Source organism: Clarias gariepinus, chromosome 3, assembly GCF_024256425.1.
Source record: "Clarias gariepinus isolate MV-2021 ecotype Netherlands chromosome 3, CGAR_prim_01v2, whole genome shotgun sequence".
NCBI lineage: Eukaryota > Metazoa > Chordata > Actinopteri > Siluriformes > Clariidae > Clarias > Clarias gariepinus.
The window spans coordinates 2,303,486-2,316,555 of NC_071102.1; the positions used below are offsets into that span (position 1 = coordinate 2,303,486).

General features: G+C 38.9%; 1 protein-coding gene across 1 annotated transcript in view; it reads left to right on the plus strand.

Annotated features, from left to right (window-relative positions):
* The window catches only part of itfg1 (integrin alpha FG-GAP repeat containing 1), a 154,111-nt gene that overhangs the window by 27,883 nt on the left and 113,158 nt on the right, over window positions 1–13,070 (plus strand). The gene's annotated exons all lie outside the window — the stretch shown is intronic.

Consider the following 13,070-nt stretch of genomic DNA (forward strand, 5'->3'; position numbering starts at 1 on the left):
GATACCATGCAGATGCAGTGTTAATGGAAAGCTCCTTGGGGTCCAAGCCCTGAAACAGCTGTGGTTTTTGCTGTAGGTTGTAGGTTTTTTTTTTTTTCCCCTTTTATGACCTAAAACTAATCATGCAGATTCGCATAGTTATAATAGTCAGGTCATATACGGTAGACTTGATACTTGTTAATCAGTAGAGCTGTGAAACATGGGTAGACTCATGATTCCATTCAATTTCTTGACATTGCGATTTTGGATTTGATTTATCACTAATATCTGTTGTCTGATTTGACTCAAGTTGCTATAACTTGTTAAGGTTTTGAGAAAAAACAAATGCTAACAGCAGCGATAATCTTCACAAGTAATGCACCAACCGCACATAAACCTGAAAGAAGTGATACTTCTGCAAAATGTGAGTATTTTCTGCAGAAGCTATACTGTATTTCTCAAGGGATTTGTCACTTTTAGACCATTTAATGTTAACTAAAGAATTTAAAAAGTGTAAATTGATTCTGACTTGAAAAATGACCCACTAAATCACTTATTTGAATCAAACATTAAGCCATTAAATTCATTTTTTTAATCAATTAAATCATATAGCTATACTACTCAGGCACATGAAATTTGTCCCAGATTTACTAAACCTAATTTAGTTACTTTCAAAAAACGTTATGATTAAATTTATGTATAGTAACTGTATTGTTGTATTTAACTCATCACTGAAGAACTATTTAAAAATGGGGTGCTTGGACCCCGCCGATCGCTGTGTTATTTATAGCTGATGTTTTATTCTACTTTTGCCACAACAACTTTTCAGTAGTTACACAGATTGACACATCAAATTTCTCCACGTCTTCTCTCCATGTCTGTGTGTTTTCATCTGGGTTCTCCAGTTTTCTCTGATCTTTCATAAACATGCCAGGTTGCAGTGAAGTCAGTGAAGTCCAAAATAATCAGCATAAGTAAATAAGCATTTAAACAAGGACTCCCCAAAAAAGTTCTCATCTTATAGAGGTGGTACAGTACAAGAAGAGTGTTTTGAGCTTTGAGGCAGATAAAGATAAGTGAAGTAAGAAAGGCAAACTGAGTTGTAGAAGAAATGAAAGAATCAACAACAACAAAGCAGGGGCAGAGAAGGACGGGGAGCACTGAAGTGAACTGGGAGAGTGTACCCTGTATATGTCTGTGGAGGAGCTCTAAATCAACACAATAGGGGCTGAGAAAAGGAAGATGATGGAGGAAAAAAAAAGGAAAACAGAGAGAGATGCTGGAGATAATTGGGGTGGTGATTAAAGAGGGGGCAGTTAATCTCTAACCTCCATCCACCTCAATCCATCTACAGCAACCATTTCGGGTTCTGTGTGGTTGCTGTTTTTTCTCCTCGATTAGTCTTTACAAAATAAATCACCTAAAACTACCAGTCACACACACAGACACACACACACACACACACACACACAAATAAAGAAAGTGTGGCTTCTTTATACACATACCTGTATATACGCTGCTTGGCCCTAAAAGTAGTCAGACGTGCTATATATATATATATTTATATAGGCATCTTTATCTTTGATTAAAGCACAATCCTGAGTTCTCATCACGTTGTGTGTGTGTGTGTGTGTGGAAATGCTCTTACTTTGACTATTAAACATGGCTCTCTAATTTCTACTGGAGACTTTTTAAAATGCGACTTCACCAAGTGTTTAAGAGATTCCATTGACAATTCTTGACCATAATTCTTTTACAGCAGTTCAGGACTATCCCTAAAGGTGTTAATTATGTTTTGGTCTATTCTCATCCTAGTTCCAGTGATATCAAATCTCAGTATTTTTTTGGGGCAGTGTATGCAGTAAAATACACTCTATCTACTTTTAAAAGTTGTTTTCACACAGAGCGGGACGGATCCCCCAAAGGGTCTTACTGTACATCAAGTGGCTTTTCTTCTTTAAATTTGTTCGCACTTTCCTTGAATATTTCTTTGCACTAACTGTGGTTATGTTATAACTTAATTATTGACACATGGCTGAGAGAAGCGTACAGGAGTTCCTCTTCCTCTTGGCAAATACTTTCAGTTTCAGATTCTATCTTAATTCCTGTCAGAGACCCTGTCCACATTTTTCAGATATCCTAACTTTGCACCAAAATTTCTGTCAGAAATATTTTTTTATTTCCTATGAGAGATCTTATCCAAAGTCCCCTTTGAGGGATTTTTTAAAAATTCATTAACTGATCCTTTCTCATTTTCTGTCAGCTATCCTGTCTTAATTTCTGTCTAAGATCCCATCAAAATTTCTGTCAGAAACCTTTTCTAATTTCCTGTCATGGATCCCATCCAAATTCCTCCCGGAAATCCTGTCCAGATCCCTTACATATTCCTGTATATTTGTCAGAGGTCTTTTTCTAAATGCATCCAAGTTCCTGTCAGAGGTCCTGTCTGAGTTCCTGAGGTCACATAATTATTATTATTTTTTCTAACCTTATCATTCAGATCTACTGTAAGTGATCCTGGACAAATTCCTTTAAGACCCTGTTGAGATTTCTGTCAGGAATTCTGTCTGATTGTGTTGTCCTGCTGAAACTCCTGTCAGAAGTTCTGTTAGACGTCTTTGGTGCCACCCGGTCCGAGACACCGCGCTCTGAGTCGGCTAAAAATCGATCATCTAAAATCGAATCTTTCTAAGTTTCTTTGAGGTATCCTGTCGGGATGTTTGTTAAGAGATCCATTCAAAGGGTCTGCTTAGAGATCCCGTCAGACATTTTGAAGGATTAGCCAATGTTAGCATGTCGGCTAGCAAGGGTGGTGACAATATCACACAGAACTGCATTGGTGTAATTCAATTGGTGATGCTCTCAGACTTTTGCACCTGAGTGTATCATTTCAGCAATGGACTATACGTGCCTGATCTCTCTCTCTCTCACTCTCACACACACACACACAAACACACACACTGTACTGTAATACTTCAGTAATCCTGTCTCATCTTGCTGTACGTTTTTACTTCACTTCGCTATGGCCCAGTGCCTTCATATCCTTCTACCACACTTCATTTTAATTACTCTCTCCTTCTACTCCTGGGCTTTTACACTGCCTCCCACACTGTAACACACACACACACACACACGGCCGGAGTCTCTTGTGACTGTGTAAATCGACATGCTTTAACAGTAGACTGTGGGCGAAGCCATTACTGTATTCGCACTAAACAAACGAGCGGGGTCGATATTAGCATTTTAATAGCACCGTTTGCTAGCTACATTTGTTTAACGGCAGAGGAGGTGGATGCAGCTTGATAATCGACCAGTGTGTAATGAGACCGAGAATCAGCATTACTCAAAATGCCAGAATACGCATCACATACACCACATCAGATATAACACTGATTGCTATAAAATTTACAACAAAGTTCTAAATTCAACAAGCTTTTACAAACACAGAATTGATTCCAGGGTAATGTCAACATATGAGTGATGTCATCAATAAGATGCTTAGCTTTCGACCAATCACGTTAAAGATTAAAGTTGTAGTTCAAGAGTATGCTAATGGACAGTTAGTTAAATAGAAGGCTAGCTAAGTTAGTTAACTTTATAATATGGTTGCTATGGTAACACTGTGTATTTAAGCTGGGGGGGGGGGGGAATAAATCGCTGATGAAAATGAAACCTGGACTCCTGCTGATGTTCATTGTGTTTTTATGGTTTTATTTAGCAGGGAGTGATTATAACAGGAATAGGGATGTTTTCTAATTTGCATATTCATGAATAGTCATGATTTCTTTTTAGTACTTTTAATGACTGTAAAGGTGCAGGTGCTTCTATGTAGATTATTTTAATTAAGTAATACATTTACATTCTAATTTGTTTTATATTTTATCTCGTAGGAGGGTATATAAGATACATTTTCCAATAATTAAGATGTTAAGATGTAATACATTTGCACTGTGGAGAATCTGATCAGAGAACTTTCATCATGAAGACATACAGAGTATAATTTTCTTCATCAGAATAAATAACATATTTAATAATAATAATATTTAATAATCCAAATAAGGATTCCTTCTTAAACCTGCACCTTGTTTTAGGATTTTTGATGATTCTGTGGTAGAGTCTTAAATTAAATTAAATGTTAAACGTTAGCATGAGATGCGCCGCAGGACTCTGAACCTCCCTGCATACACCAATCAGCTATAACAATAAAACGCAAACCATTAAGTCTAGTATTGTGCGGGTTCCCCCTCGTGCCACAGGGGCAGATCTGATTCCTTGGAGTGTGACTCCACAAAACCTCTGAGGGTGTGGTGTTGTGTCTGGAACTGAGACGTTAGCGACAGATCCTTTGGTTGCAGTGGGGTGGGGCCTCCCGTGATTAGACTTTTCTTACATTTATGCAATTTGCTTGTATTTTATGTCATTATAAAGTGGGGCAAAGGATTTTTTGTCAGCCATCAATTGTGCAAGTTCTCCAACTTAAAAAGATTAGAGAGGCCTGTAACGTTCATCATAAGTATACCTCAACTATGAGAGACAAAATAAGTAAAAAATAAATAAATAAATAATAATAATAAAAAAAAAAAAAGGAAAATCACACTGTAGGATTTTAAAAGAATTTATTTGCAAATTAGGGTGGAAAATAAGTATTTGGTCAATAACAAAATTTCATCTCATTACTTTGTTATATACCCCTTGTTGCCAATGAAAGAGGTCAAACGTTTTCTGTAAGTCTTCACAAGGTTTTCACACACTGTTGCTGGTATTTTGGCCCGTCCCTCCATGCAGATTTCCTCTAGAGCAGTGATGTTTTGGGGCGTTGCTGGGCAACAAGGACTTTTAACTCCCTCCAAAGATTTTCTATTGGGTTAAGATCTACTGTAAAGACTGGCTAGGCCACTCCAGGACCTCCTTCGTTGCCCGAGTGGTGTGGGCCTATATATCAGGCCTATATTGTAGAGTGGCCAGAGTCTCATCATACCTGAGAATTTAGTTTTTTATGGTCTGAGAGTCCTTCAGGTTCCTTTTGGCAAACTCCAGGCGGGCTGCCATGTGCCTTTTACTAAGGAGTGCCTTCCGTCTGGCCACTTCACCATATAGGCCTGATTGGTGGATTGCTGCAGAGATGGTTGTTTTTCTGAAAGGTTCTCCTCTCTCCACAGAGGACCTCTGGAGCTCTGATAGAGTGACCATCAGATTCTTGGTCACCTCCCTGACTTAAGACCCTTCTCCCCCGATTGCTCAGGCCAGCACTAGGAAGAGTCCTGGTGGTTTCAAACTTCTTCCACTTACGGATGATGGAGGCCACTGTGCTCATTAGGACCTTCAAAGAGGCAGAAATTATTCTGTTACCTTCCGCAGATTTGTGCCTCGAGACAATCCTGTCTCAGAGGTCTACAGACAATTCCTTTGACTTCATGCTTGGTTTGTGCCAACTGTCAACTGTGGGACCTTATATAGACAGGAGTGCGCCTTTCCGAATCATGTCCAATCAACTGAATTTACCACAGGTGGACTCCAAGTAAGCTGCAGAAACATCTCAAGGATGATCAATTTTAGAACGAAGCTGTGACATGAAAGAAAATGTGAAAAAAAGTGATGCGCTGTAAATACTTTCCAGATACACTGTACGTCTTTACTTCACCAGCAATGTTAGTGCCTATGGTAGCCGTAATGCTAGCAGTAGAAAAATGCTAGCAGCAAGCACAACGACAATTAATTTGTGAATTAATAGTATCATTAAACCAAATCTTTTAATCAACTTCTAACATCTTCTCATCAACTCTGGCAAACTTCTACACGGTCTTGCAAGCGGTTCTCCTGGCTTTATCATTATTAGAAAGTATTTGAGCTGCCCCTTGCATATTGAGCCCATTTTTTAAATACTGCTGTCACAGTTGGTTGTAATAATCCATCCCCCAGACCCTGACAGTAGTGGTACTTTGTTCAAGCCCAGCAAAGTGTTGGTGCCACCATAGAAATGGGTTTTCAGTCTGAGGCCCAGTACATTGACTGCCTGGAAGCAAAGAACTGGTTCGAAATTATGCATCATCTTTGAACTAGCTCTGGAACCGCCTTGGTGTAAAAGGTATATTGGTGGTGGTGGTTGGGGTTTAAACCTGGGATCTTCTGATCCGTATTCTCAGGCCTTAACCACTTAGCTACCTCTGGCTTTTGATTGGATTGTGATCTGGGGGGTGTGGGGGCAGGATCAACAACCGTGAACGCTTTGCCTGTTGTGCTCCAAATGTGGCAGGCTGTGGTGAAATAAGTGTTCTTATACCTTTCTATCAGGCCCAGCAATGTGTGCTGCATTGGGATTGGACTGAACAGGCTCGCCTTTGGCATTGCTCATGATCCTGTCACCAGTTTACTGGTATATAATTGATAATCAATGTCATTCAATTCACCTCTCGGTGGTGTTAGTGTTATGGCTGATTGGTATCCATACACCTTCTCTCTCCATTTAGTGAATATTAATAATGAGATCTAGTTAATATGAATAAATAAATAGAATTGTTTGGATTTTCTACTAGATTTAGCCTTTTAAAATTAAAATATAAATAAATATAAAAACAGGATTATAATGTTTATTATAGCCTAATTTCAGCTCTGCTTTTTTTCCCCTTAGAGAATGTTCTGTTTCCAATGAGCAGAGCATTTGTGTGAATTTTGATTTCCCTCCCTCTCTTTTTCGTCTATCCCTTTCTCCATGCTGTGTTATCGTTCAGATTTAGAATTCTGTAGGCATGACAGCAGGAAGATTTGTTCAGCTGAATGATAATGAGGTGAGACACGAGGTAAAGCTTTTAAACACTGAATGTTCGTTACAGACGACTTTTCAATGGTTCACTGAATGATCCCCTTCTTTGCACTAAACATTCTCTGGCATCTTGGCACTTTTTTGATTCCGTAAAATCATGTCATGCCCTTTTTCTTTTTTCTCAGTGATTGGGCTTAGAGACTCGGCTGTGGTTCAGATCCTATTTCTTAAAATATATACATTAACCTTTTTTTTTTGGCAGCAAACACAAACCTGCCTCTGCTAGTGGTGCTGAGGGCATTCCACAGGGGTCAGTACTCTCTCCTCAGGCCCTCTCCTTTTTTATTATTTACGCTCTAACCCAGGTCATTTTATAGCACATTGCACTCCTAGTGTTATTCCAGTGACGTACACTGTGCCTACAGAATATTGCTTGGTCTCATGCCATTGTTTAAAAACTCACTGCCAATAAAAGTAGCATGATATTTCAATTATTAATCATGAGAGATGCATCAGTATGCGGAGTGTAAACCTCAGGCATCCACACAATACATTGTTGATGCTTAAGGCAAAGATTTGGTTTAATGGTGACTCAACAATTAATTTACAAACGATGATGAGACAGAGAAGAATTACTGTTAAAGTATCAGTGGTACAGGGAGCCTATTGTATCCTGATTTAATTATTAAGTTTTATTTTAAATTGTGATTTTTACACTTATACTAAAGCTTAGCGGTTTGCACTGTTGCAGGTTCGAATCTTGTATGTGTGTGAAGTTTGAATGATCTTCCCATGCTTGCTGTGTAAATTAAATGGTGTTTCCAAGTTGTGTGTGTCTGTGCCCTGGGAATGGCTCCACGTCCCCTGTGGCCCCAGATTGGATAAGATAGCATAGGTGATGGATGGCTGGGTTTTTAAACACTAGCTGTTTGTCATTAATAACCCATTTACGAGTGTTTCTTCTATTCATTTCAGTTGTTGCGTTTGATATTGCCGCAACGATCCAAATGACCCGAGTCCTAATCGATACCGTTGTCTTGCTCATTTACTCATCCTCATAAAAAATTGTTCCCTTTTAACGATCACGCTCTGTGATACAGCTCGCTGCGCCCAGCTTGGCTGTCCTTGCACTCTCTATTAAAGATACCATTTAAACACCATAAAATGTTAAACATAAAACTCAACACGAGGAGGTCACTGCTATCAGCAAACTACAGCAACACCACAAACAGAGCTACAGAAAAAAATCTTCCTTCGCACCTCTGCGTGATTAAAACTAAGCAGATGACTGATTGTGGGCCAAAGTTGGTGTAGACGAGTTTCTACAAACATGTCATCTGACTTTGGGCAGCAGTTCAAATAATACAGGTGACGTGGGTTTCCACGTTTATGATGCCGTGGTGTGTCACGGGGAATAGCACTGATTTCAGGGTGTGTGTCGGCGTATACCTCTCATGGGGTATGTGACGACATATAGTGCTTGTGTCGGGGGTGTGTGTGATATAGAATAGCTCTCCTGTCGAGGTGTGTTACAGAGTACTGTATAACTCATGTTGGAGTTTGTGACAGTCTATTGCTCTGTTGTCATGGTGAGTGACAGTGTATAGTTCTTGTGTGTTATAGTGTGGACTGGCGTATAGCTCTTGTGTCATAGTATGTGACTGTGTATAGCTCTCGTGTCATGGTGTGTATATGGTATATCGTTCTCGCATCATGATGTGTGACGGTGTATACTGTATCTTATGTCAGGCCGTGTGACAGCACTTGTGTCATGGTGTGTGCCAGTGTACAGTATAACTCACAGGTCAGGGTGTGTGATGGTGTAGAGCTGTAGTGTTGAGATGTTTGATATTGTATAGTTCTATGTTGAACCACATTTTTTTGTTCATTTTCTCTCATTTACGTCGCAGTTTCTTCATTTTAGTTATACACTATTAGACACACACTTAGACCCAAAAAAAACTGAAAATACATATTTTATAAAAAAGACAAACAGCAATAGATCATTTCTATCTGCCCTAATCCCGTGTTAGTTCTCCCTGTCTCTCTCTCTCTCACTCTGTATGTCTCTCTCTCTCCCTCCAGCTCTCTCTCATACTTCAATTTCTCTCTTTCTTCCTTTCACTCTGACGCTAAATGTCTCATCAGATGTAATTGAGGCCATTTGCAGCGCTGCTTTCTCCTGTGTGAAAGAGTTTTTTTTTTTCTTCTTCTCGGGAGCAGGAATTGGGCGCTCCATCCATGGTGTAGCTGCAGTAATTACACATTGTGAAGGCTGTTCACACTTCCAGGGTAAAAGCTCAGTGTAGCTAGCTGTAGGAGGAGATGGATGGATGGATGGATGGATGGATGGATGGATGGATGACAGAATGACAGAAGCTGGATTATAGAAATGTACATCCTAAACAGACGATGAGATATTTGATGTATGTTTCTTTAAGAAATAAAAAATTCTGATTGTGGGTAAGTTACTGTGATATGTGAGGAATAAAACACCAGGTGTGGTGAGATTAACAAAGCCTCATCATACCATATCTTCACTTATTATTTTCCTCTAACAGCATGACACGTAGTCATTTAGTCCTTACATAGGCATCATAAAGATTTGGGAGTGTCAGGAAAAGAGGAAAAAAATACTCAAGGATAATAGAGATGTGGAGGAAATTATCTGATTGTCTTGGTACGCTTAACCTAGAATAGATTTTTAAAAAATATATCTGTTTTTGTTTATATGTTTACATTTGAGGTGGTAAAATGTTGCAGTACCTCTATAATCATATAGGTGGAGGTGCTCTGTACTATTTACACATGGGCAGGTATCACAGCAAAGTTAGAATTGCAACAAAATCTGAGGAAACATTTGATATCGAATCAGGATATTTCTAAAATTGTGATATTTATAGAATCACAAAATTTTTCAAATCGAATCTAGATATCATGATAGTATCGTATCAGGGGGTCCCTGTTGGTCCCTGGTGATTCCCATCATCCCTCACAGCCAGTACTAGAATAATAATGGCATGCAGTAGATAAAATGAATAAATAGATAAGCGGTGGAGTTTTATTGGTGTATTTTGCATCCATATCCTTGGACCTGTTATTCACTAAAGGCAAAGTTATCTAGCAAAATTATCTAGCATTAAAACTAATACTAATAAATACTTGTAATAATTTCCTTGTTCACTTTACTGTGACATTACAAACAGTGTATGGTTTCCTAACATGGTAAATAACCTAAACATGGCGTTGAAGTAACACTGTAAAAAGTCCAATATAGAGAGTGATGGAACCGAGCTCCTGGTGAACAGCAGCTTTGATGGGCAGGAGGAGAAAAATGATCTTTTTTCATTTTTTCCCCTGCCAGAGCAGATCGACTGCCGCTGCAGGGAATCTGAGCCGAAACTCTCTGCACTGCTGTAGTCTTCTCCACATGAGCATGAGTTCAATAACCTTTAACGGTGCAGTACACTGACAAGCCTGCTATATAAATCTCATCTCTCTCTCTCTCACTTACATCTCTATAGGAGGGCACAAGCAGCAAAAAATTTTAATAGGCTCCGGTTTATTAAGGTTTTTGTGACTGCTTGTGAGCAGAGAAGTGCAGCAATGAAAATGTGTGCATATAAAATAATAGACCTTGCGGGTTTAACAATGGGGGCTTTAAAGGGGGCAGAAACTAGAAATGCATTGATACATACAGATAATGGTATCAGGTATTGATCAGAAAGAAGTCAATACAATTACAATCGTAATATTTCATTGGACCGCTTTGTGTTTTGATAGCGACCGTGGCATCATTTTAATAAGCTCATTAAATTCTAAACATTTATTTCCATCCAGAGTTTTATTAATTTCTCTCCAAGATCTTGTATTGATGATTAAGAGCCTTAATGGGGTTAAGGTCTGGATTCTGTGGTGGCCCATTCATGTGTGAAAATTATTCCTCATTCCCAGAACCGCTACTTCAGTATTTGAGCCCGATAAATCCTGGGTATATACTTTATTATCAGGTGATGCTACACTAATTAGCCATAGAGTTAAAATTACCTGCCTAATATGGTGCAAATTGTAAAGATTTAGATTCTTCGTGGTTTTAGAGTGGAAAAATTAATAAAATTATGGTTCTATGTTATGTCCTGTCACAATTTAAAATCAAGCATAAATGCAGTATAGTTAATGATGTACAAGGCAGAGGTGTGGAGGAGCTAGAAACTAAACAGATATGAGCAGATCTTCAGAGCATGCTGCCCAATTATCTGACCAAGAAGCAGAACGGACCGAGAGCTGAGACCTGAGGCACGCCCGGTGTCTGAGACTGAGGATTTATGTTCATCCATAGATACAGAACAGATTTCACTAGAGAAATAGCATGAGATCTGTCGAAGCAGCAGCAAACATTTCAGTGCGGGAAAAGATTTTTTTCCCCCTGATATCTACGGAAGAAAGAAAAGTTTGCTAAAACGTGACTGAACGGGATCTATTACAGTGCACTTTATAAAACGCAGCTTTATACAGAGCCGCATCCATTCCCGAGTTTCCGTCAGGGTTTATCCCATTGTGTTGTAAATGTTCAGCAGAACTACCGCTGATGGAAATTCACTTTCCTCGCATGACTTTTCAGAAAATGGAATACAATTTTAAAAAACATTTGGACCTTCATCTTCCCTCTCTGTTTCCCCATCTCTCTCTCTTTCTTTAATGTCATATCCCAACCTCTCTCTTCTCTTTCTCTCTCCTCTCTTCTCCTGTCTCCATCCTCCATCCCGTGTGTGTGATTTTTGAGTAATGGTTCCTGATGGTGCTGTGGCTTTGATCCACACATTATTAGATCCATATGGAGCTCCAGCTGTCCGTTCTCCGTTATTGAGCTCGGCATTCACCACAGAGAGACGCCATTTATGTCGCTAGGTGTGTGTTTGTGTGTGTGCGTGTGTGCATGTTTCTGTCTCATTAGTGTTGGCTGTAGGACAGCTAGCAGTTTCCATCTGTTCTTGAGCCATTCCCTGCCTGTAATCAATATAATCATACTATAATTAATTCAACATTTCCTCTGCACTAGCATTATCTGGCCCAGTTCTGTCTGCTCTTTGTTCCACCATCGCTTTTTGCCTGCCAATCATAATCAAACCTTGCCTGTAAAGGCATTCTCGTCTCTAGGAGATAGTCCAAATAATAGCGATTTGAAATACAAGAAAGCACAAAGTCATATTTATAGCAGCTGAAGAGAATTAAAATTAAGAAATGGTTTACATGGGCTTCCACTTCATCAGGTAACTGATTCCCGCGTATATGAACTAGCATGGACAACTAATATCTCGCTGGAAGTAGATGTATTAAAGGAAGGATCCGACAGAATATATTTACAGAACAGCAGACACTTTAGCAGGGGCATCAGCAGATTATTTAATTTAATTTAACACGTTAATCTAAAGGGCAACATCTGAAAAATTAAGCCAACAATAAGGCGCCAAAACATGCAGTTTCTCAAATGTCCACTGGGGCCTGGCTCCAAAAGTGTTTTAATCCACATACTCCCCCATGTTAAAACATCCAACTTTACAACAGAAATAAACATGTTTACAACCTCATACCCAAAAAAACAGTGTTTGTTTCCAGAGCTAGATTTGCCATTCATGACAACTGTACAGGGCGTGAATTTATATGTAACGAATCAGTTAAAATTATATTAAGACAAAAAATTCTGCACGATAGGGGTGTGGCCAATTTGAACAGATCCAAAATGGTTGCTGTTCACATAAGGACATTAGATAAATAAAATTTGTTAAAGAACCAGAAATGGCTGATGCGCCTGTAAAAAAAAAACAAAAAAAAAAAAACAACAACAAAAAACGTAGATACCAACATAGCAGTGAACTGGCTGGTGATCCTGTAAGATCCTGTAAGATCCCCAGGTAGATTAAACTCTGGTGTTTGGACAAGAACCAGAACAGCTTACATCCTTGTGAGAACACCAAGTAGATTTTTATGCTAGTTTTTAAAATGGACAAAAAATATTAATTTTTCTGTAAGAACACTAGATAGATATTAGTTTAATGTTTGGAACAGAAATTAAAATGGAAGACGTTTTTCGTAAAGCCATAAAAGTGCTGACATTTTAGTGAGAACGGCAAATAGATATTCATTTAAGGTTTGTAAGCCAAAGCTTTAAAATCCCTAAATCTCAGGAATTCTGTCATAAAAATATATTTGGGAAGTTTCTTAAAAATAAATCATCAGTCTGAAGAAACCGATATGAATTTGTAGGAGTGCTGTCGGTTTCCTTCTTCCTGTCACCAGCCCGAATCAAAATGAGCCAGGTGTCATTTATCTG